Source organism: Ranitomeya variabilis, chromosome 5 (genome assembly GCF_051348905.1).
Source record: "Ranitomeya variabilis isolate aRanVar5 chromosome 5, aRanVar5.hap1, whole genome shotgun sequence".
Lineage (NCBI taxonomy): Eukaryota > Metazoa > Chordata > Amphibia > Anura > Dendrobatidae > Ranitomeya > Ranitomeya variabilis.
Window position 1 is genome coordinate 403,955,368 of NC_135236.1, and position 26,294 is coordinate 403,981,661.

Here is a 26,294-nt window from a genome sequence, read left to right on the forward strand (position 1 = left end):
CCTCAGGACAATGCGATCACATCACGTTGTTCTGAGGGAAGCACACAGGGAGCCCCCTCCCTGCGCGATGCTTCTCTTTGCCTCTACCGGCAGTGCTCTGGGGGGTTAAAGTGCCGGGAGTGGTCAGTGACCGCTCTTGGCACTTAATGCCGGGTGTCAGCTGTGAAAATCAGCTGACATCTGTCCCTGATCGGCCGCGCACCACCCATGTGTGCTGCCGATTGGCTATGACGTACTATCCCGTCCATGGTCAGACGGGCCCAGCCCACATGGACGGGATAGTACGTCAGATGGCAGAAAGGGGTTAATGAGTCTGAAGGGTCAATAGAATTACTTAATGCTTTCTGCTTTAAATATCCTAAGGTGTTTCCCTAAAACTTGAGGTTAGAAACAGCACCAAATAAAATGAAAATAAATAATATGAAAATATTATTTACTGCTACAAAAATATACATAAACAAAATGTTCTCTATGAATCTATCAATATAAAATATACAATTTCCTCAGTTGGGAATAGATTACTTTTCTTTAATATTTCATTTTTCAAGAATTATTAATAAATCCTAATTGCTAACCCAGATTCTGAACTGCTAAAGACAAATGCAGGCTTGAGCATTATTACAATCTCTGGCGACCAAAATATGAACCATGGTTTTAATTGGTTTGAACCTACAGTGAAAACAGTAGAATGGCAGAAATAACAGGCCATAAAGATAATCATGTGTCTTACTCCCGGGTTATCAATAACTATAATATGTTCCAAAGGGAGAAAAATGCATCTTTTGATCTTTCTTTTTATTACCCTTTCCCAGAAAGAAAGAGATGCTGAGAGTTTAGTGATGTTAAAGCACAGGAACATGCTTCCTGATATTGTCTGTGCACTAATGATAACAGTCTGATTTATGGGCACTTTCCTACAAGACTGCACTTTAAAAGGAAGTCATTAGGAAGAAACAATTACTTACATAGTACTTTACATTTATTATGCATAATACTGTCTGATTACAGAAAACAAGTAAACGAGCAATAAGAACCGAGCAGTATAAGAAATGCAATTGCACAATTTAAGTTGTTATTATATTTATCTATTTATCAATCTACAAACAAAAGAATGCAGTAGTACACCGTAAACGCTAAGATCAGTTACGTAACTAGAGTCTGACGCAAGATTGGGATGGGCCCCCTCCCACCATGATTATATATTTATATGCCCTCCTTCCTGGTATTTATGTCCCTCATCATGGTATATAAGTCCCTCATCCTGGCTCGATACTGGTACAGTATATATCCCCCATCTTGGTATATGTCCGTTATCTTCAGCCTAATCCTGGTATACAGTATGTCCTTTATCCTGGGCCCCATCCTGGTATATATGAATAGGTGCCTGAACGTCACCGCTGGGCAGGACTCAAATACGGTACAGTAGAAGAGGAGGCAGAAACAAAACACCGATTTTATTGAAAGACAGGATTTTATGGCAGAAAATAAGACTAATGGTTCTTGTAAAGATAACAGCAATATTACACTGTGTTCCAAATTATTATGCAAATTGGATTTAAGTGTCGTTCAGATTTAATTGTTTTGTTTTTCAAATAAACTCGTGGATGGTATTGTGTCTCAGGGCTCAATGGATCACTGAAATCAATCTGAAACACGTGATAATTAGTTTTCCAAGTGATTCTAATTAAAGGAAAACTACTTAAAAATGATGTTCCACATTATTAAGCAGGTCACAGGTTTCAAGCAATATGGGAAATAAAAAGGATTTCTCTGTTGCTGAAAGGCATCAAATAGTGGAATGCCTTGGTCAAGGAATGAAAACAATAGATATTTCCTGAAAACTTAAGCGTGATCATCATACTGTGAAGAGATTTGTGGCTGAAACTGAGCACAGACGTGTTCGTGCTGATAAAGGCAGAATGAGAAAGGTTTCTGCCAGGCAAGTTCATCGGATTAAGAGAGCAGCTGTTAAAAAGCCATTACAAACCAGCAAACAGATATTTGAAGCTGCCGGTGCCTCTGGAGTCCCTCGAACTTCAAGGTGTAGGATCCTTCAAAGGCTTGCTGTGGTGCATAAACCTACTATTCGGCCACTCCTAAACAGTGTTCACAAGCAGAAAGAGTTGCAGTGGGCCCAGACATACATGAAGACTAATTTTCAAACAGTCTTGTTTACTGATGAGTGTCGAGCAACTGTGGATGGTCCAGATGGATGGAGTAGTGGATAGTTGGTGGATGGCCACCATGTCCCAACAAGGCTGCGATGTCAGCAAGGAGTGGAGGAGTCATGTTTTGGCCTGGAATCATGGGGAAACAGCTGGTAGGGCCCTTTAAGGTTCCTGAAGGTGTGAAAATGACCTCTGCAAAGTATATAAAGTTTCTGACTGACAACTTTCTTCCATGGTATAAAAAGGAGAAACGTGCCTTCAGGAGCAAAATCATCTTCATGCATGACAACGCACCATCTCATGCTGCCAAGAATACCTCTGAGTTATTGGCTGCTATGGGCATAAAAGAAGATAAACTCATGGTGTGGCCACCATCTTCCCCTGACCTCTACCCTATAGAGAACCTTTGGAGTATCATCAAGCAAAAGATCTATGAGGGTGGGAGGCCGTTCACATCAAAACAGCTGCTCTGGGAGGCTATTCTGACTTCACGCAAAGAAATACAAGCAGAAACTCTCCAAAAACTCACAAGTTCAATGGATGCAAGAACTGTGAAAGTGATATCAAAGAAGGGTTCCTATGTTAACATGTAACTTGGCCTGTTAGAATGTTTTGGAGTTAAATAGCTTTATTGTTCAGTGACTGTGACCTCCTAATGCCGCAAATTCCACAAATGAGCATTTTCAGTTCTTTAAAACATATCAAATGTTTAGAAATTCTACTGTGCGTAATAATTTGGAACAGTGCATTTTGAGTTTTTATTCATTTTGGAGATTATACTGTTATCATTGGGAGGTTTCTCCAATAAAATTCGATGTATATTCTAATGGGTGATGACTTTTATTAGACTGACTGTCATTTGCCCCGACCTTTTAGGAAAATCCGAGAAAAATGTAATTTGCATAATAATTTGGAACATAGTGTAGATACAAAGAGAAATAGCTGGAACATGTCACACAAGCGGTGCTGTAGCTATGACAATACAAAGTGCAATACAAACAGTACAATTTGTACAGACTACTCTCTTCTAAATTCCTACCTGGCTTCTGATAATCGACCACAGCGCCCTAACTAGAGAAACCTGCTCTAAACCCTAACACAGTTGAACACCGGTGTCACACTCGCAGTTCTGTGGTGATGAGGAGATAGTCTGTTAGATTCGGCTTGGTCCTGATGCAGTGGAGCTGAGTTAGCTGTGTTGCGCTCTTCCATCAGGTTACACGGGCTTGGGGAAAACTGATTTGGCTGTGCTATGCATCACTTACCTTCTGACATTGTCCTGCTAGCCGATCCTGATCTAACTGAGCACTATCTTCTCTCTTAAAGCTGATAATTCTTTTAACAGTCTCTCAGTGTTCAGACACCCTTAGGGTATGTGCACACGTCCGGATTTCTTGCAGAAATTTCCTGAAAAAAAACGGAAATTTTCTGCAAGAAATCCGCATTTTTTTGCGTTTTTTTTCCGGTTTTTTTGCGTTTTTTTAGCATTCTGCAAGCGTAATTAGCTTGCAGAATGCTAAAGTTTTCCAAGCGATCTGTAGCATCGCTTGGAAAACTGACTGACAGCTTGGTCACACTTGTCAAACATAGCGTTTGACAAGTGTGACCATCTTTTTACTATAGATGCTGCCTATGCAACATCAATAGTAAAAGATAGAATGTTTAAAAATAATAAAAAATATAAAAAAAATGGTTATACTCACCTGCAGGCGTCCGTTCCTATAGATGCCGGAGTGGTTCAGGACCTTCCATGACGTCGCGGTCACGTGAGCGGTCACATGACCGGTCTCGACCAATCACAAGACAGTGACGTCATCACAGGTCCTTCACCGCACACCAGCTATAGAAACCGAAGCGGCAGCATGCAGCGGAGAGGCAGGAAGACATCGAAGGTGAGTATATGACTATTTTTTATTTTAATTCTTTTTTTTTGACCAATTATATGGTGCCCAGTCCGTGGAGGAGAGTCTCCTCTCCTCCACCCTGGGTACCAACCGCACATAATCTGCTTACTTCCCGCATAGTGTGCACAGCCCCGTGCGGGAAGTAAGCAGATCAATGCACTCCTAGGTGTGCGGAATCCCCTGCAATTCTGCATTTTAATGAACATGTTGCTTTTTTTTCCGCGATGCGTTTTTTTCGCGGAAAAAAAGGCTACATTTGCACAAAAAATGCGGAATACACTGAAAATAATGGGAGGCATATGTTAGCATTTCTTTCGCGTTTTTATCACGTTTTTATAGCGAAAAAACGTGAAAAAAATGCGAAAAATACTGAACGTGTGCACATGGCCTTAATGTCCTCTCATCCTGATACCGACATGAGTCTCTCATTTCCAGATCAGACATTTTCTGCTTCTTGCTCAAACCAACACACAGCAAGCTGCAGGAGGGAAAAGTACTGGTCCAAGTGCACACAAATCAGAGGGGAGCATTGTCTCTTAAATTCACATTGTAATTCAGTTCTTGGCAGGGGCTGACCCCCTACATATTTATCCCTCATCCTGGTATATGTCCCCCGTTCTGCCGTCTGCCGCTGTTCTTTAATGTATAGAAAAAAATAAACCATTATACTCACCAGGGGTATACATAGAAATCATGGGACCCTATAGCAAAAGCATAATGCACTCCCCATAATCTTCCACATAGTAAAATGCAAAGCCCATAGTCCTCCTTATAGTATAATGCACCTCCCATATTCTTTCATACATTATAAAACACCCCTCATAGTCCTCCATGTAGTATAATGCGCCCCCATAGTCCTCCATATAGGATAATGCACCCACCACAGTTCTCCATATAATATAATGCACGCTCCATAGTCCTCCATATAGTATAATGCACCACATAGTCCTCCATTTAGTATAGTGCATCCCATAGTACTCCATATAATATAATGCACCCCATAGTCCTCAATATAGTATAGGATAGTATAGTAGCCTCGAGACCTGTTTGTTAAGCAATCCGTGCATGTGTTTCAGCTGTCTAACAGTCTCGAGATATGGAGCCACGGGGACTCAAATTTGGTTTTCGAACACTTCGAAGACACTCATTTAGCACACAATCATGCTCTGATAATACCTTATCCAAGCACATTCGCTCATCACCATCCAGCACTAATTAAAAGCTACATTAGGCTGATGGAAGGAGTGCTCAGTCAGACAAGGAGGCAGTAAACACCTCCAATAGTATGCTGCAAAAAATTCATAGAATCCTAGAATGATAGAGTTGGAAGGGACCTCCTGGGTCATCTGGTCCAACCCCCTACTCAAAGCAGGGTTCACTAAATCAACCCAGACAGATGTCTGTCCAGACTCTGTTTGAAGACTTCCATGGAAGAACTCACCACCTCTTTCGGCAGCCTGTTCCACTCATTGACCACATACAAACAGAATAAAGCAAGTGTAAACACATACAAGCTGCTATTACTGCACAATATACAAACAAAAGAATACAGCAGCCTCTGTAAGCACTAAGATGTATGCAAATTTTGAATACATGAAATTTGAACTGCATTGCTGCTACATGAAATATACTTATAAAAATGAAGGTACTAAGTGCATAAATTGGCCAATTCATCTGAGCCCTTTCTTTTATGGGACCTTAAATCTATCTATCTATAGATCTATCTATCTTTAAATCTGTTGAAATAAAGGGTTATTTAATTTAAAGTGAACCTGTCACCAGAAAAAGCCTGCACACAACACCTTTAGGTGAGTGCTACCATCGAGTATACCTATCCCCTACCAGACAGTATTGTCCTATTTTGTGTGCGCTTCTGTTCCATTCCAGAGCTTCTCAAAAAAGCAATAACATTTGATTTGTAATGCAACATAAGTAGTGTTGAGCATTCCGATACTGCAAGTATCGGGTATCGGCCGATATTTGCTGTATCGGAATTCCGATACCGAGATCCGATACTTTTGTTGTATCGGGTATCGGGTATCGCAACAACATTAATGTAATAATGTGTAAAAGAGAGAATTAAAATAAAAAATATTGCTATACTCACCTCTCCGACGCAGCCTGGACCTCAGCGAGGGAACCGGCAGCGTTGTTTGTTTAAAATTCGCGCGTTTACTTGGTTACGTGAAGTCCCGGCTTGTGATTGGTCACGGCGGCCATGTTGCCGGGACGCGGACCAATCACAGCAAGCCGTGACGAAATTACGTCATGGCTTGCTGTGATTGGTCCGCGTCCCGGCAACATGGCCGCTGTGACCAATCACAAGCCGGGACGTCACTGGAGGCTGGACACGCGCGCATTTTAAAATGTGCGCGTGTCCAGCCTCCCGTGACATCACGGCTTGTGATTGGTTGACCGCGGCGCAACCAATCACAAGCCGGGAGGAAGGAAAAGCGCGCATTTTAAAATGCGCGCGTGTCCAGCCTCCAGTGACGTCCCGGCTTGTGATTGGTCACGGCGGCCATGTTGCCGGGACGCGGACCAATCACAGCAAGCCGTGACGAAATTACGTCATGGCTTGCTGTGATTGGTCCGCGTCCCGGCAACATGGCCGCCGTGACCAATCACAAGCCGGGACGTCACTGGAGGCTGGACACGCGCGCATTTTAAAATGAGCGCGTGTCCAGCCTCCCGTGACATCACGGCTTGTGATTGGTTGACCGCGGCGCAACCAATCACAAGCCGGGAGGAAGGAAAAGCGCGCATTTTAAAATGCGCGCGTGTCCAGCCTCCCGTGACGTCACGGCTTGTGATTGGTCACGGCGGCCATGTTGCCGGGACGCGGACCAATCACAGCAAGCCGTGACGAAATTTAATCACGGCTTGCTGTGATTGGTCCGCGTCCCGGCAACATGGCCGCCGTGACCAATCACAAGCCGGGACTTCACGTAACCAAGTAAACGCGCGAATTTTAAACAAACAACGCTGCCGGTTCCCTCGCTGAGGTCCAGGCTGCGTCGGAGAGGTGAGTATAGCAATATTTTTTATTTTAATTCTTTATTTTACACATTTATATGGATCCCAGGGCCTGAAGGAGAGTTTCCTCTCCTTCAGACCCTGGGAACCATCAGGAATACCGTCCGATACTTGAGTCCCATTGACTTGTATTGGTATCGGGTATCGGTATCGGATTGGATCCGATACTTTGCCGGTATCAGTCGATACTTTCCGATACCGATACTTTCAAGTATCGGACGGTATCGCTCAACACTAAACATAAGCGTAGTGGATCGCTCACTATGCATGAGGCTAACTTTGCAGCGTTCTTCTGTTGATGATGTGATGTCATTGTCCATTGCCATCACTTCCTGTCTTGGTTTCACCCATGATCATGCACAGTGTGGTTGAGTACATGCCACACCATGGTCATCACTTCCGGTTTCTCTCATTTTTTAAGACATGCCTGGTGTGGTGGAATACGTGCTACCTCACAGACTTCATACCTTACAGAGTGGATCGTTCTTCTGCAGCTCTGGATGGTCCCAGAAGGTATCAATGATCAACTCAGCTTTACTAGCTATATATAAAAAGTGTTCAGTTATTCATCCATAATACAGTTTAATAAGCCTTGGCATACTGGTTTCTAAGAGATCATGCTATATTTGGTTTATTTGACTCGGGTCCTAGCATGGATCGATAACATTTGTTCTCTTTCTTGCATGCATCTCCCCTTTGTATCTGTTGTTTACTTATCTTTTTATTTTAATTTTGGGCTCCTTCTTTGTATTTTCCCCTGACCCTACTGTGGTACAGGAAGCCGTGGTGCCTAATGCGGTAAAAAAAAACCTCCCCCACCTGGCGTGACTATCTGTGTTTTTGCTGGATTGCATTCGCATCCCACTGATGGGGCAGGGACACTATTTGACATGAGTTCTGCCCTAAGTTGAGCAAGAACTTTTGCGTTCCACCTAATATTATATAATCTGCTAGTGGCACGCTAAATGTACTTCTCACCAGGAAAGGGTGTCTCCTTCAATCATTGCGCTGGCCCATCGCCTGGGACCAGCAAAACTAGGAGGGGGTAGCAAAAAGTTCACAACTCATTTAACTGCGGTCACTTCGACTGCGCTGTCTTCAGGGATTCTGTCCTCAGGGATGCAGAACAGTCCCACTTTTACTTATCAGGGCTACTGCCCTCTGGGACTCAGAACAGTCCCACTTTCACTTTCTTATATCTGGTGCAACTGGCACAACTTTCCTGTGTGGGGCTTAGTAATAGTCACTGTCCCCATTCATCATCAGGGCTCCGTGCCCACACTCCACACATCCTCTCAGGCACTGCAGCTTCTGAGGTACCAGAAAGGTCTCATTGGCTCTGAAGGCCTCAGGTGCATTGCCTCCCGTAGCCGGTCCCACTCCAGGTGCACCTGCATGGCCGTGTCATTCACCACTCCCGCCGCCCAGAGGATGGAAAAGGCTCTTCACCCCCCAATGTTGCGGCAAGGGATCACAGGATGTGCAGCCAGCTGAGGTTGCCTCGCTTCCCACGTGATCCAAGATCTAGCATCTCCAGACCTTCTTCCTTCAGTGCTTCTTCTGTGTTTCTTAACTGCAACTCCCACTGGACCACCACAACACATTTTAGAATAATTCTCCTCACACTGCCTTAGCTCCTCCCACTAGCTCTCCAATTGGCTAAACTATTTAACTGTTACTGAACCATTTCTTATCCTATCTTAATCTAAATCTGAATCAAGCATACAGCTCTATAGTGCCCCCCTTAACACTAACCCACAACTACACTGCCATAACCCTTACCAATGCTGACCTACCACTGCCACTGACTGTCCCTATTCTTTTCCCTAACATATACAGACATAAACACAGGCACATCAGTTCACATCAAGACATTGTCAGCTATAATAAACACATAACATGTACCCGGTTTCATTAGGTAGGTACAAGCAGGAATACAGGGCCCAAACCAGCTGCCTGCACACCCCCCTACAATAGCAATCATGTGACAGGCATTTGATCACTTCCGGTTTGACTGGCAACACCATTGAAAGAGGTAGTGTGACACATAGGAGCCCACATGCATGCAAGACTCAATTTTCACATGCGTTCTGAGTGGTAGGAGCTGCTTGAAGCCACTCACTCCTGAATCCCCTAATGAACCCCTTACTTCTTTTTCGAGGGGGGAAATGCGTCGGAATGCGGTGTTCTTTTTAAAAGATAAGTGACACTATCAGACAAAATTATTTCATGAGGGGTTTATCAGGGTATGTGCACACGTCAGGATTTCTTGCAGAAATTTCCTGAAGAAAACCGGAAATTTTCTGCAAGAAATTTTTTTTTTTGCGTTTTTTTCCTGGTTTTTTTGCGGTTTTTTTAGCATTTTGCAAGCGAAATTAGCTTGCAGAATGCTAAAGTTTTCCAAGCGATCTGTAGCATCGCTTGGAAAACTGACTGACAGGTTGGTCACACTTGTCAAACATAGTGTTTGACAAGTGTGACCAACTTTTTACTATAGATGCTGCCTATGCAGCATCAATAGTAAAAGATAGAATGTTTAAAAGTAATAAAAAAATTAAAAAAATGGTTATACTCACCTGCAGACAGCCGATCTCCTCAGCGGCGTCCGTTCCTATAGATGATGTGTGTGTGCAGGACCTTCGATGACGTCGCGGTCACGTGAGCGGTCACATGACCGGTCTCGCGACCAATCACAAGACTGCGACGTCATTGCAGGTCCTTCACCACACACCAGCTATAGGAACCGAAGCGGCAGCATGCACCTGAGAGGCAGGAAGACTGCGGGGGCCATCGAAGGTGAGTATATGACTATTTTTTATTTTAATTCTTTTTTTTTACCAATTATATGGTGCCCAGTCCGTGGAGGAGAGTCTCCTCTCCTCCACCCTGGGTACCAACCGCACATAATCTGCTTACTTCCCGCATGGTGTGCACAGCCCCGTGCGGGAAGTAAGCAGATCAATGCATTTCTAGGTGTGCGGAACCCCGCAATTCCGCAAATTTAATGAACATGTTGCTTTTTTTTCCGCTATGCGATTTTTTCGAGGAAAAAAATGCAACATTTGCACAAAAAATGCAGAATACCCTGAAAATAATGGGAGGCATATGTTAGCGGGTTTTTTTTGCATTTTTATCACGTTTTTATAGCGAAAAAACGCAAAAAATACTGATCGTGTGCACATGGCCTCACAATTCCAAATGTGAATATGTTTATTTGTTGCAATTGATATCTTGAACCTGCTTTTCAAGTGATCACTTAACATTGTCCTCTATGTAAGGTCTTATGCTCTGCTGTGGTGATACTACATTTATGGTTGACATGGCACTATTTGTTATGAGACCTGTGCTATTATTGTGATATCATATTGTGGGGCCCTTTTCCCTGTTATAACTCCACTGTCCTAATGCAGGATATATCGTATTGCTGGTATATATTGACCTGTTTGATAATTTAAATCTGTATGTCACACAGTTAGGTGATTAGTTTACTAGTGATGAGTGAGCACTAAAATGCTCGGGTGCTCATTGCTCGGGTCGAGCAGATTGGAATACTCGGGTACTCGAACAACGAGCCCAATGTAAGTCTATGGGAGACCCGAGTATTTTTACCACGATCCGGGATCCTTTTAAGGTCTAAAAACATCTGAAAATGATGGAAACACTGTTCAAATGTTACGGGGACGTCATGGGGATCGGCCCTGGAAGCATTCCTGACTCCTAGTTCACAGCTGTAAACAATTTTTTCCGAGATTCATGCCATTTTTCCCGGTGCCACAAAAAACACACTAAAACGAAATCAAAATGGATTTTGCTGGGAAATATGTTAAATATGTTAAGGTTAATCACTTGCCTGTAAGACCAAATAATTAACCCCAGACCGAAAATTTCCTCCACCACTTGGGCTTAGTTCAGACGCAGCGTTTTTGAAGCGTTTTTCAACTTTAACATTGCTTTCAACCACTACAAATGCATTCACTGGGAAATGTCATTGTAACATTTAACAACCCTAGCTGGCCATGTGGTGTGTGACATATAAGCAGTCCCATCTTGTTTCATTTATGAAGGAGGGACTCTTAAAGTCACAGAGCCTATTTTTACTGGTGCATCAGGCGGCATTAATCTTCTTAAAGGGCCATTATTAAGCTGTGGGTCACCTAAACTGTTGTAGCCTATGCTGTGAGTGGATGGGCTGCCAAGAATTACGAAGCACCATAATACCCCTTTCATAAGATGTCCAGGAGGGACTCTTTGGCTTACAAATACTGATGTAAAATACTGACCAAATACTGCTAGTGTGACGGCAGCCTTAAACTGTAGGTAAAGATCGTACATTGCAAGATGGTGGACGTTAAACAAGGTATGGTTCCAAAAGTTTTTTTTCAAATGTGAGAAAAGTGCTTTTTCCCCTAACAAATCCATTTCTCAATGTTCAAATAAAAAATCACATGTAAAATCATAAAGAGTTAAGGAGAACTGACTGCAAGGAAAAAAAGGAAAGGACTTTTTTATCTCTTCCACCAAAACTTGCTGACACTTCAGAGTTGTGGCTGATAAAAAATATCACCAATCAGTCCAAAAGCGAGTGAAACAGATTACTTTAAATCCTTGCAAGACTATAAAGTTTACGAATGTGACGCAAAATGATGTCTGTTTCCAGTTAAGCTTTTGAGAATACCTAATAATGCAGTCTGAATGACGTGATTAGAGATAGGAGACTGTTACTTTGAAAAAAAAAAATAATTGTGTACCATGAAACCTCAAGCTGTCAAACCCTTTCTTGGTTTTCAAATGGTAATGGAATCCCGACAATATGTTGAGAGCAAGATGCACTACATTGAAGAACGATCAACTTTTTGTCTTTTTTAATGGTATGATGGTTCCCTCTTTGCAGAATGATTTACAGGAGAATTTGGCAATTTTATTTGCAAAGTTTTTAACACTAAATTTCAGATACGGCCTTAAAGAAGGCTAATACTTGCAATACAATGCAATTTTATTTCAAAGTACAAAATTCAAGGAATAGTATGATTGAATAGTATGAGTGCGTACACTTTTGTATATGTTAACATACAAAGGTTAAGTACATATTTGGATTAAATACATATAATGATTAAGTATATATAAAGATTAGCTACTTACAGTATACTTACATCATCCCCAAGAGGCTTTTAAACATCATCAGTCTGGAATATCAGAGAAGCAACACCAAGACAGAGAACCCCTGGGAAATTACCTACACTGCATGGGCATCCCCAATTATGCAGGTATGAGCACACTGTACATTTACAGGTACCCCAGTTTTGGCATCTGTCTTAGTCATGTTTCTCTGGTCTTATATAGTGATTTACACTATGTAGTAACTCTAGTTTCACCCAGCCCTTCAAGTGGCCAGCTTTCAAGGTCGGATGAAACTGAGATATTATGGAGTCATCAGATGAGGGCCCATAAACCCTTAGACTATAAAAGCCACAAGGATTTAGATAAAACCGCCACAGGCAGAGGTTCAGTAAACCTTAATGTTTTACAATGCCAAACAACAGACACATAGAAGCTTAGAACTGTTTCTGAAGTGAATAAACAAACATTTCTCAAGATTGTGTCACTATGAGCATTGTCTGTCACTTCTGTAAATGTTTTGCAAGAAATGCAGCTATGTAAGTGTCTGAATGCATTCGGTATATTTCAATCTGGATTCAAAATCGTCATTTGTATATTTGCACTACACTATTAACAATAATCATATCTATATTCAACCTTTCTAGAAAAACTTAAGCTTAACCCATTGAGTACTCTGGATAATCATGACAATCTTCTTGACCAGTATCTATAGGTAAGTACTGTTAGAAAAAGCTGCTAATATGTATTCCGGAAATAAAAGTGAGAACAGCAAGAATGTGAAGATGCTCTAAAAAATAACTGTGACCATGCTCAATTTTCCATAACTGTTCCGTTCGGCTGTGGAGACACAATAGATGATCTGACATCCTTTCAAATAATTACTTTACAGATAATGAGAATGTATTAGAGGTTATGTTTCCCTGTTTTAACTTGGTGGTGTACAGAAGTGTTTCCCAATCCAGCCCTTGTTCATTTTTATAAGAGTCAGCCTGTCAGCATTTTCAGTTAACAGGGGGATGCGCTTATCTATGATAATTCCACCAGCGGCACTAAAAACTTGCTTGGACAGAACACTAGCAGCAGGGCAGGCCAGGACCTCCAAGGCGTACAGAGTCAGTTCCTGCCACGTGTCCAACTTGGATACCCAATAATTAAAAGGCACAGAGGAATCTGTACGATCTGCAAGGTACTCCCTCAGCATCTTCCCAAACATTGCACTTCTTGTGACAGCAGCCCTTGCCTCTGTCCCACCACGATGGGAGGGTCTGAGAAAACTGTCCCAGAACTTTGCCATTGTTCCCCTGCCTGAGCTGGATTGTAGTTCTGTCTCTCTTGCTTGGACTCCTTGGTTGTACTACAAACTCTGACGTCTGCTGCCAGCCTTCTCACATGGGAATTTTCTAAGTAATTACGCTACAAGAACCTTCTGGTACTGCAACATTTTAGTACACCTCTCTGCCTCTGGCAGAAGAGATTGAAAGTTCTCCTTCTAGCGTGGGTCTAGAAGTGTCACCAACCAGTAATGAGTGTCACCAAACATTTTTATAATGCGAGGGTCACGTGAAACGCAGTGCAACATAAAGTCAGCCATGCATGCCAGACTGCTAACAGGCAAGACTTCCGTGCCCTCATCAACAGGACGATTGACCATGCTGTCCTCCTCATCCTCATTCTCCTCCTCCCTGTCCTCAGGCCATCCCCACTGAACAGACGGTATGACAGATGTGCTTGTAGTACCGTCTATAAAGTATAAAAGTAGCTTCTGTTCTTCCTCCTCCTCCTCATTGCCTACCAATCCATGTTGGGAAGACAAGAGGCTGGGCTAAGTGTAATCCCCCTGCATGGTTCCTTGATCCATGTCCTCGTGCTCTGCCTGCAATGCGTCCTCTATAATTGTGAGCAGAGAGGTTTTCAGAATGCTTAAAAGCTTGATGGTGACGCTAATTGTGGCATCATTGCCACTCACCATCTTGGTGCAGTCCTCAAAGTTTTGTATAATGGCACATATGTTTGACATCCATGTCCACTCCTGAGGTCTTATGTGTGATATTGATCAAGGCGCTATTCTCTCCCGGTCTCCATCTGACGCTGGCACCTGTGTGGGTCCATACACACATATTGTGGGCTCCAGTACTCAAAACTGTTTCTGATGAAGGTCTTGTGATTAGACCGAAAACGTTTAAATTTTGAACTGGATGCACCGAATAAAATTAATTTCTTGTCTTGCAAATAAGATCTCCTGAGTGCCAAGTATTTTTTACTTATATTTGACGGGTTGGATACCTAACTTGTGCACCACCAAGAAGCCTTGAGTGCCGTGTTTACTATTGCTACGTCTTATGTGTGGAGTCTGACCTGAAATTCAACGGCCTTGTTGATGTTGGTAATCAACAACTGCCCTCTTCTGCTCACAAATCCCTTCCAATATATGCAGCGCAGAGTTCCAGCGTGTGGGGACATCACACACCAGTCGGTGAGCCGGAAGCTGCAAATGCTTCTGTAGCACGGCAAGGACGGCTGAAGCTGTAGCTGACTTTCTAAAATGGGCAGACAGATGGCGTACTTTCACTAGCAGATCCGGCAGCTCTGGGTAGCTTTTCAGAAAACGTTGAAATACAAGGTTAAGCACATGGGCCAAGCAAGGTACGTGTGTGAGCTCACCTTGCCTCAGAGCCACCACCAGGTTACAGCCATTGTCACACACGACCATGCCTGGCTGTAGGTTCAGCGGTGTCATCCAAACAGCTGACTGCTCTTTCAGTGCTGTCCACAACTCTTCAGCATTGTGTGGTTTGTCACCTATGCAGATCAGCTTCAGCACAGCCTGTTGCCGCTTGGCTGAGGCAGTGCTGCAGTGCTTCTAGCTTCTGACTGATGTGTTTATTTCAGAGATGGAGGCTGAAGAGGAGGAGGTGCAGGAGCTGTAGACTGTGGGGACAACCCTGATTGATGTAGGGCCTGCAATCCTTGATGTGGGGAGTATGTGTTCCATCCCAAGGACCGACTGGGTCCTGGCTTCCACTATGTTAACCCAGTGTGCCGTCAGTGAGATGTACCATCCCTGCCCACAAGCACTTGTCCACGTGTCGGTGGTTAGGTGGACTTTCCCAGTTACAGCATTGTTGAGGGCATGGGTAATGTTGTGCGACACATGCTGGTGTAATGCCGGTACGGCACACGGGGAGAAATTGTGGTGACTGTTGACTGAGTACCTTGAGACGGCTGCCGCCATCAGGTTGTGGAAAGCTTCCGTCTCCACAAGCCTAAAAGGCAACATTTTGATCGCCAGCAGAAGAGAAATGTTAGAATTTAAGACTGTGGCCTGTGGGCGTTAGTTGAGTATTTCCACTTGTGTTCCAGTGACTGAGGTATAAACAACTGAAGGCTGTGCTGTGACAAGGACGTGGATGGTCTTGATGATGGTGCTGTTTGACTGTGGGCAACAACAGATGCAGGGCTAGAGGCATCTTCACATGCACGGTGGACAGGGGATTGGCTCCTACGCAAAACAGTGGAAGAAGCATTGGTGTCCCCTGCAGACAGTGGTCCTGGGTTGGCCCACAAAGTCGGGTGCTTTACTGCCATGTGCCTGATCATGCTGGTGGTGGCCAGGCTTGTAGTTTTCTACCCCTGCTGATGTGGGCATGGCAGGTGCTGCAAATGGCCTGTTTGGTGTTATCGGCAGAGTCTTTAAAAAATAACCAGACTCAGGAAGATCTAACAGTTGGAATGGTGTTATGGGGAACAGATGCACGCCTTCTGTCTTTGGCCACCACACTGCTTCTTCCTGCCTGTTGGGGTGATGTGCCTCCTTCCCCATGTGTGCTGCTGTCCTCGCTCTGCATGTCCTATGTCATCCACCACCTCGTCTTCCACATTGGCACCCTGCTCCTCCTCCTGACTTTCTGGCAATTGTGTCTCATCATCATCCACCTCTTGTGACACTTTCCCACCATTGCCTTCGTGTGACCGTGGCTGGTCAAAGCTTTGGGCATCGCTACATGCGATCTCATCTGGCCCCACTTCAAGTTGACTGGCCGAGAGTCTGGAATCTTGAAAGGGAAAAATGAACAGCTCTTCAGGGTGTCAAAGTGTGGGATCAGTTGTCTCAGGGCACTCGGCATGGTGGAAGGAAGGAGGATTAGGGTGAAGAATATCCGGTCCACACTCACAGCTACTCAGACTTGACCGTGTGGAAGACATGGTGGTGGTGGTGGCTAAGTGACTGGAAGCATTATCCGCTATCCAACCAACAACTGTTTCACACTGCTCTGGCTTCAATAGTGGTGTGCTGCGATCCCCTAGAAATTGGAACAGGAAGGTCGAGCTAAAAGATGTGGGTCTTTGTTGTGGCACACATTCAGCTTGGCAACGCCCTCGTCCTCTGCATGCACTATCGGCATCACGTCCACTTCCCAGTCCCTTGCCCCTTGACTTGCCCATTTTAAATGGAGTAGTGAACTATTTCAAAAGCTCAACACAAATGTATTTATTTGGAATTAAATTATATCTGATCATTATGCCTTCAAGGCTACGATTTTTCCACTACAGACACAACAGGCCCCAGACACAGATAACAGACTGTATATTTTTTTTTCTCTCGTATGTGAAATTTGGTAAAAAATTAAAATGAGTACAACAAGGCTAGCAGACACAACTATGAAACTTATGCCTGCGAAGCTACGATTTTTCCACCACAGATACAACAGGCCTCAGTCTCACATAACAGACTGTATTACATTTTTTTGGAGTTTTGGAGAATTTTTAAAATAAAAAAAAAGAGTGGAACAAGGCTATCAGACAGAACTATGAAACTTATGCCTGCGAAGCTGCAATTTTTCCACCACAGATACAACAGGCCTCGGCCTGACATAACAGACTGTATTAAATTTGTGGGGGGTCTTAGAGAATTTTTAAAATAAACAAAAAGAGTAGAACAAGGTTGGCAGACAGAAATATGAAACTTATGCCTGCGGAAATACGATTTTTCAAAAACAGATACACCAGGACTCAGCCTGACATAACAGACTGTATTAATGTGTTTTGTTTTTTGGTGACTTTAACAAAAAAAATTGACCAAGGCTAGCACACAGAACTATGCTACGTATGCCTGCGGAAATACGATTTTTCAAACATAGAAACACCAGCCCTCAGCCTGACATAACAGACTGTATTTAATTTTTGGCTTTTGGGTGAATTTAAAAAAAAAAAAAAGAGTGGCACAAGGCTAGCACACATAACTATGCTATGTATGCCTGCAAAACTATGATTTTTAAACAGATGCACCAGGCCTCAGTCTGACATAACAGACTGTATACATTTTTTTTTTGTGAATTTTTGAAAAAAGAAAAAAAAGATAAAAGCTGCAGCTAGGTATATAGTAAATAAGCAGCAGCAGACAGTTATGGAGCTTTAAGGGGATGCAGTGGGAGCTATGTACGCACATACAGTGGGCCTTGCACTGATGTGGATATGCTGTGCCTTGCCTACCTAGTGCTGCAATCTCGGGACCCACAAATTAGCCCTAAAAAGGACTGTTGGTTTCTCAGGAGTCGTAGATTTAACAGTTGCAGACCTACACTAACCATAAAAACCATGATTCTGGCCATATCTCAGCAGAAGCTCTCCCTATACTCGCTGAATCCGAAGCTGAGTGCGGCGAGCAGGGCGGCGCCAGGTCTCTTATACTCATGATGATGTTGTGCGGCCAAGCCAATCACTGCACGACCATAACAAAGATGGCTGTGGCATTTCATGGCCTTGCAGACAATCCCTGCAGCGTCATTGAGTCTCTAAAGTCTGCCAAAAATGCTGGGTGGAGACACCAGTTCCCGCCGAGTAATCCCGGAAATGCTCGGTGCTCGCCGAGTATGACGAGTACCGTGATACTTGGGTGAGTAATGAGTAGTGGGGAGCGCGTTTGCTCATCACTAGTGATTACACCTGATCTTTCATAGGACCTTATTCAGTCTCTTTCTGTTTCATTATTTAGCGGAGATATTTTTCACTGAAATATCACTGCCAGCCTCAATGTAGAATATTGGCATGGTATATCTTTACATGCTTTATGTCATAATCTGCCCCCGAGTATTATAATACATGACCTAGGTTCAACCTTTTCTCAATCTCTCTCTTCTACTCACTGGGATTGGCCTCTATTATACATGGTCATTCCTCTAATCTGTCAAATTATATTTCAAATATACAGTGAGCACTATATATGGAAACGTGTTATTTTGACACCCACTGATCATACTAAAGATACAATGTAGGGTTCAAAGTCGTAACGCACTTAATCACTTTATGAGTGTTGGTGATGGCTTGGTGAGGGATTCCCTTTTAGACTCATACAGGGTTAGTCCACATGGAGTGGGGCGCCATTACGTTCCCCATAGGGTGCCAACCTCTACTGCCAGGTTAGGAAACAGAGGACCAATTTTCTTCTTCCTTAGAATTTTTCTTGAATAATAAAATTGTTGCCCTGATATGAAACTATATGTGACCCTTGTCTGACTTACTCACCTATTTGTTTCTACATTTGTTTGAGCTTTTTTAGATAATATACAATTAAAAGCTAAATTTTATAGGTTCTGTTTCACTCTAGGTTTTCATGATCCATGTTTCCCCTGATGAACCTTGTCTACTAGGAGAGAAATCGGAAATAGAAAAAGTGGATGAGTGATCTCTGTCCTGCTAACATGAATCGGTTTTTGGCCCATGGGACCACTGGTGATTAAGTATTTTTAGAATGTTATAGAGACTTTACTTATTTATATTATCATATTAGAGGAGTGATGTATATTTCTAATACCCTATAAGAGAAGTGAGATGTGTTTGTTGATATTTGTATTTTTGTGAGCATATATGGATATTATAAGTACATAGTGACAGGCTTTGTTGAATGGGGGTGCAATTACTTTTGCAATTATTTGGTGAATAACGGCGATCACAACACTGGGGACGGTAAAAACTGACCCGAATTATGTTCTCCAGGGTCTCGGCTATCCCCGGTAGCCAAAACCATGGAGATTTTCATATGCTGGGGGGCACTATAACCTTATTTCTCAGTGAAGTTAAAAAGCGGCGCTGAGGAATAAGTACCCTTAACTGGTGCTGTTAAACATTTAAAGATGTACCTATGCCATAGAGACAGCCCAATTGGCTTAATTCTACAGAAGAACTGCATTGCTACAGCATAAGGAAATTAGGAAATGGTCCAAAATGTCATGAAAAACAAAGAGAAAACCAAACATAAAAAGGGGTTGTTAACAATTTTGGTGCTGGTGCTGTGTGGCAGCCATTGTTGCTGTGGCTTTGTGCTGGTGGGGCGGTGCGGTCTGGAGTCATGGGGGCTCAGTCTCACAGCGTGGGTGCTGTGGGACAACAGGCCGTCCGCCCTGCTGGTGCATGGCCGCTGCGGCGGTGGTCGCCGCACGGCTCCGCTCCGTTAGGGCATTAGGACCCACTACAAGGTTTGCCGTGAAGTGGCAGTGGGCTTCATACAGTCTGATCAGAATGTTAAACTGAAAACCTCATGTTCAGTATATAAATTTTTGCTTAGCGGCTTTAGATCAACGTATGATTTTGGGATGTGCGGTTCATGCTCTTTTTTTTCTTTTTGCACAACTAAGACAACTCCTGCTTGATTTAAATGTTTGGCCCAGATAAAATTAAAAAAACTTATACTCACCCCTGGGACGACACCATTCCAGCATGGTCTTCACTCACTGTCCTAGGGTTATTGTGACTAGAGATGGGCTAACACCTGGATGTTCTGGTATGCCGGATTCAGCCGAACAGTTACAAAAAGTTCGGGTTCGGGTACCAGAACAGTATGCGGACCAGAACACGAACCTGGACCCCATTCAACCCTCAGCACTCAGCTTCAACAAAGCTGGTTATCTAGAATAGAGGAGTCCCCACGCTGTATTTTTTAATTATTTAGTAGTGGACAACTTCTTTAAGTCATCGATTGTCCAAACCATAATGGAGAGAGTACTGGAGTATGACTGCAGTGCAAACTCTATGCGGGCTTTCATATGTCTTGAACTGAGGAGAGGCTTCTATCGGGCCACTCTGCCATAAAGGCCCGACTGATAGAGGGCTGCAGTGATAGTTGACTTTGTGGAACTTTCTCCCATCTCCCTAATGCATCTCTGGAGCTCAGCCACAGTGATCTTGGGGTTCTTCTTTACCTCTCTCACCAAGGCTCTTCTCCCATGATTGCGCAGTTTGGCTGGATGGCCAGGTCTAGGAAGACTTCTGGTGGTCCCAAACTTCTTCCATTTAAGGATTATAGAGGCACCGTGCTCTTAGGAACCTTGAGTATTGCAGAAATTCTTTTGTAACCTTGGCCAGATCTGTGCCTTGCCATAATTCTGTCTCTGAGCTCATTGGCCAGTTCCTTTGATCTCATGATTCTCATTTGGTCTGACATGCACTGTGAGCTGTGAGGTCTTATATAGACAGGTGTGTGCCTTTCCAAATCAAGTCCTATCAGTTTAATTAAACACAGCTGGACTCCAATGAAGGAGTAGAACCATCTCAAGGAAGATCACAAGGAAATGGACAGCATGTGACTTAAATATGAGTGAGCAAAGGGTCTGAAATTACTTATGACCATGTGATATTTCAGTTTTTCTTTTTTAATATATTTGCAAAAATTTCTACATTTCTGTTTTTGTTCAGTCAAGATGGGGTGCAGAGTGTACATTAATGAGAAAAAAATGAACTTTTTTGAATTTTCAAAATGGCTGCAATGAAACAAAGAGTGAAAAATTTAAAGGGTTCTGAATACTTTCCTTACCCACTGTATATAGGTTCTGCTATCAGAAACTGAATCATCAGAGTGGACTACAATCATATTTCTCATATTTCTTATAATACTGTTCAGTTTCTAATGCCAGGTTACATGTCATTAATGTTTTAGCACTGCATTCTACATATGGTCACTGACTTTATATTGGCTTCCATAATAAAATCAGCTTTAAATATACAATACTGGTGAAAATGTCACTGTGGATGAACAACTTGTGGCATTCTGAGGTAGGTGCCCATTCAAACAATATATACAGAGTTTTTTAACAGACTTTGGATTTTTTTCTCATCACTTAAATGAAAACCAACCTATACATGTTTGGAATCCTAATGACATTTCAGTTTTAGCATTTGGTTAACATGGAAAAAAAAACAGTAGTGGAATTGCAATTTTTTGCAATTTCACTGCACTTGGAATTTTTTTCCTATTTTCCAGTACTTAACATGGTAAAATCAATGGTGTCGTTCAAAATTACAACTCATCCCGCAAAAAATCAAGCCCTCACATGGCCAATGGCCATATTGACAGAAAAATAAAAAAAGTTATGGCTCTGGGAAGCAGGGGAGCAAAAAACAGAAACGCAAAAACGAAAATGGGCTGCAGCGTGAAGGGCTTAATAGGTTGGGTCATATTGACCTGAACAGTACCGGTGTATAGCCAATACGAACAGAACAGCAATGTTAAGCAAAATTATTACTTACCAAAGGTTCCTAACTTCTTTAAGAAAAAAAAATATTCTTTTTGAAATATTTTCTCTCTCACCTGTTTTCAATACAGGTCAACTAATAATTCATTTCTTTAGTACACATGTTCAATTAAGTATAATATCAATAATTGTAATATTTCCATTTTATCTATAGGAACTGCTATTGAAAAATATGGGTATTAGGTATTGAATTGATATTGCCAGGAAGCTATAAAAATATTGTATATAATTTTCATGCATGAGTAAAGCAGGGAGCAATTTGAGCTTTTCCAAGTAATTAGATATCCAGAGAATTAGCAGAAGCAAAAAATAAGTGTCATTTATCAGTGTCAAAGATGCAGGAACAAACACAGTAAATCCTATTTATCAAGGAAAACAGCAAGCAATTAAATATCTTTAAGAGTGACAGATAGGCAAAAGACATTAAAGGAACCATAAATAGGGTCATATGCTCCCATAAAATAATGGCTAGTAGTGGGGATACTGAGACAGGTAGGAATAGTCTGGGATGGAGGTGAATTTGGGTAAAATGGAGTTGGCCACACAGCTGGAGGAGCCAGGCCGTCTGGAGGAGGTAAGGAAACAATAAGTAGTGTTGAGCATTCCGATACCGCAAGTATCGGGTATCGGCCGATACTTGCGGGTATCGGAATTCCGATACCGAGATCCGATACTTTTGTGGTATCGGGTATCGGTATCGAAACAACAATAATGTGTAAAATACAACATTAATGTGTAAAATAAAGAATTAAAATAAAAAATATTGCTATACTCACCTCTCCGACGCAGCCTGGACCTCACCGAGGGAACCGGCAGCGTTCTTTGCTTAAAATGCGCGCTTTTCCTTCCTTCCGTGACGTCACGGCTTCTGATTGGTCGCGTGCCGCCCATGTGGCCACGACGCGACCAATCACAGCAAGCCGTGACGTAATTTTCAGGTCCTTCTAGGCATTCAGTATTTTAAAATTACGTTCCGGCTTTGTGATTGGTCGCGTCGCGGTCACATGGGCGACGCGACCAATCACAAGCCGTGACGTCACGGGAGGCAGGAGACGCGCGCATTTTTAAAATTACGTCACGGCTTGTGATTGGTTGCGTGCCGCCCATGTGACCGCGACGCGACCAATCACAGCAAGCCGTGACGTAATTTCAGGTCTTGAATGCAGAAATAGGCATCAGGACCTGAAATTACGTCACGGCTTGCTGTGATTGGTTGCGTGCCACCCATGTGACCGCGACGCGACCAATCACAGCAAGCCGTGACGTAATTTCAGGTCCTGATGCCTATTTCTGCATTCAGGACCTGAAATTACGTCACGGCTTGCTGTGATTGGTCGCGTCGCGGTCACATGGGCGGCACGCAACCAATCACAAGCCGTGACGTAATTTTAAAAATGCGCGCATCTTCTGCCTCCCGTGACGTCACGGCTTGTGATTGGTCGCGTCGCCCATGTGACCGCGACGCGACCAATCACAAAGCCGGAACGTAATTTTAAAATACTGAATGCCTAGAAGGACCTGAAAATTACGTCACGGCTTGCTGTGATTGGTCGCGTCGCGGCCACATGGGCGGCACGCGACCAATCACAAGCCGTGACGTCACGGAAGGAAGGAAAAGCGCGCATTTTAAGCAAAGAACGCTGCCGATTCCCTCGGTGAGGTCCAGGCTGCGTCGGAGAGGTGAGTATAGCAATATTTTTTATTTTAATTCTTTATTTTACACATTAATATGGTTCCCAGGGCCTGAAGGAGAGTTTCCTCTCCTTCAGACCCTGGTAACCATCAGGGATACCGTCCGATACTTGAGTCCCATTGACTTGTATTGGTATCGGGTATCGGTATCGGATTAGATCCGATACTTTGCCGGTATCGGCCGATACTTTCCGATACCGATACTTTCAAGTATCGGACGGTATCGCTCAACACTAACAATAAGGTAAGTTGAATACAGAGTTTAGTTTGAAATGGGATATACGGAAAGGTAAGTAATAGACAGCCAAATAAAGGTACCGTCACATTAAGCGACGCTGCAGCGATATAGACAATGATGCCGATCGCTGCAGCGTCGCTGTTTCATCGTTGTGTGGTCGCTGGAGAGCTGTCACACAGACAGCTCTCCAGCGACCAACGATGCCGAAGTCCCTGGGTAACCATGGTAAACATCGGGTTACTAAGCACAGGGCCGCACTTAGTAACCCGATGTTTACCCTGGTTACCAGTGTAAATGCAAAAAAAACCAAACACTACATACTTACATTTCGGTGTCTGTCGCGTCCCCCGGCGTCCACTTCCCTGCACTGTGTAAGCGCCGGCCCTAAAGCACAGCGGTGACGTCACCGCTGTGCTTTGCTTTACGGCCGGCACTGACACATTCAGTGCAGGAAGCTCTGAGCAGCAGCGCGGACGCCGGGGGACATGACAGACATCAGAAGGTGAGTATGTAGTGTTTTTTTTTTTACTCTTACAATGGTAACCAGGGTAAGTATCGGGTTACTAAGCGCGGCCCTGCGCTTAGTAACCCGATATTTACCCTGGTTACCATTGTAAAACATTGCTGGCATCGTTGCTTTTGCTCAAACACAACGATACACGCCGATCTGACGACCAAATAAAGTTCTGGACTTTAAGCTCCAACCAACGATATCACAGCGGGATCCAGATCGCAAACACAACGATATCGCTATTCAGGATGCTGCAACGTCACGGATCGCTATCGTTATCGTTGGAAAGTTGGTCAGTGTGAAGGTACCTTAAGTTATGTTGTAATGTTCTTTGTTTAAGGCACAGTTACAGCACTACATACGTAAGTTGGCTGTAGTTACAGTATATGGCTGCCATCACACTAGTAGTATTTGGTCAGTATTTTACATCAGTATTTGTAAGCCAAAGCCAGGAGTGGAACAATTAGAGGAAAAGTATAATAGAAACACGTCACCACTTCTGCATTTATCACCCACTCCTGGTTTTGGCTTACAAATACTGATGTAAAATACTGACCAAATACTGCTAGTGTGACGGCAGCCTATGACATAGCAAGATAACAATGATCTGGGCATCAAGATTTATTGTCTGTGGGAGATCTGATTCACATGAATCGAGCAAAATAGGGACCAACGCCCACCATTTTGCTGGATTCTTTTAAGTCCTGGGAAAGTGTTAAAAATTATACTAGATTATACTGACCCTGTATACTGAGATCCAAAGGAGCAAGCGGTGGACTGGCCTGGAACCTATGGCAGCAGGACAGATTAGGCGTGGGCTTACTACAGGCGAGTATAGTCTTTTATCACTCTATATTTCCCCTCTGTTTAATGTTTTTAAACCTGAAGAGAAATCAGAGCATAATAAATGTCTTTTTTGAGCATCTTTGATTTGAGCCTAAATTTATTCAGACTGAAATTTGCCATCATATTTTAGTCAATCTGGTGTAGAGGTTTGTACTTACTCAGCTGCTCTTGAGGTAGGTACAGGATGTGGTTTTCATGCAAAGTCCAGGCAAGTTTATTTAACTTCACAAACCGATCCAGGGGGCAAACCAAAACAGAGCCTTTTCTGGCACCAAGTAAAAACAAACAGAAAACAAATAGCCAAATAGCCTTTAGCAACACACTGGAGGTCTCCACACCTCCAGCCACAGAACCTGAATGTGGCTCTTATGACCCGCTCTTAAAACCCAGCCCTGCAATGGCCAGATAACTCTCTCAGCACTATAGGTGCTGGAGCATACTTCCGAGCTCACATCACCGCAGCTAATAGCCACAATGACACATATCTCCTCTCAAGGACTAGTCTGGCGGCCATCTGGCCTAGATGAATTTCAGAAGATTCACTCATCATTACATGTACTCCAGCTCATGGTCTTTGCAGCTATAGATCGATTACACTTGAAAACAGGCAGTAGACTAAGTTAGACAGAATGAAGACATCTTGCTGAACAGATGATTCCCAGTTCAGCAGACTTTAACAATCACTAACGGTCACATTGGATCAGTAGTTGCTTAGTGAGAGCCATTAATAATTTGAGGGCTAGCTTCGCGTTGTAGAGTGGATGGTGTTGACGCCATCTTGTGAGGTTCTACAATTGTTTGAGTTCACTTACCTGTGCTGTGTGTTTCATTTATTTGCTTATTTTTTTACTCCTTCCAAGAATAACAAAGACCAATTCATTGAAGCTACAAAATATAACCTTTAAATAGGACCTTTCACCAAATGTTTCATGTTGAATTGGACACACGATTGAATAGTGACCACAGCATGGAATAAAATGTTTGCTTTTTTAATTTTGCTTCTTCTTTGCGGAGCTATTAACAATAGGGATGAGCGGACCCATGGTTGTTCAGGTTCGTCGGTTTCGGCTGAACTGTATTTCAAAGTTCTGTTTGGCAGGTTTTTTGGCACAGTATTTCCACAGATACAGTTGCAGAGCTGTCCTGGCATAACCCATGCATGTTGATTGAGTTATGCTGGCAGAGCGACAGTCAGAAAGTGGTCATGCCAAGAGAGTGCGCTTCAGCTGTGGTAGCACGTAGCGCTTTATTCATGAC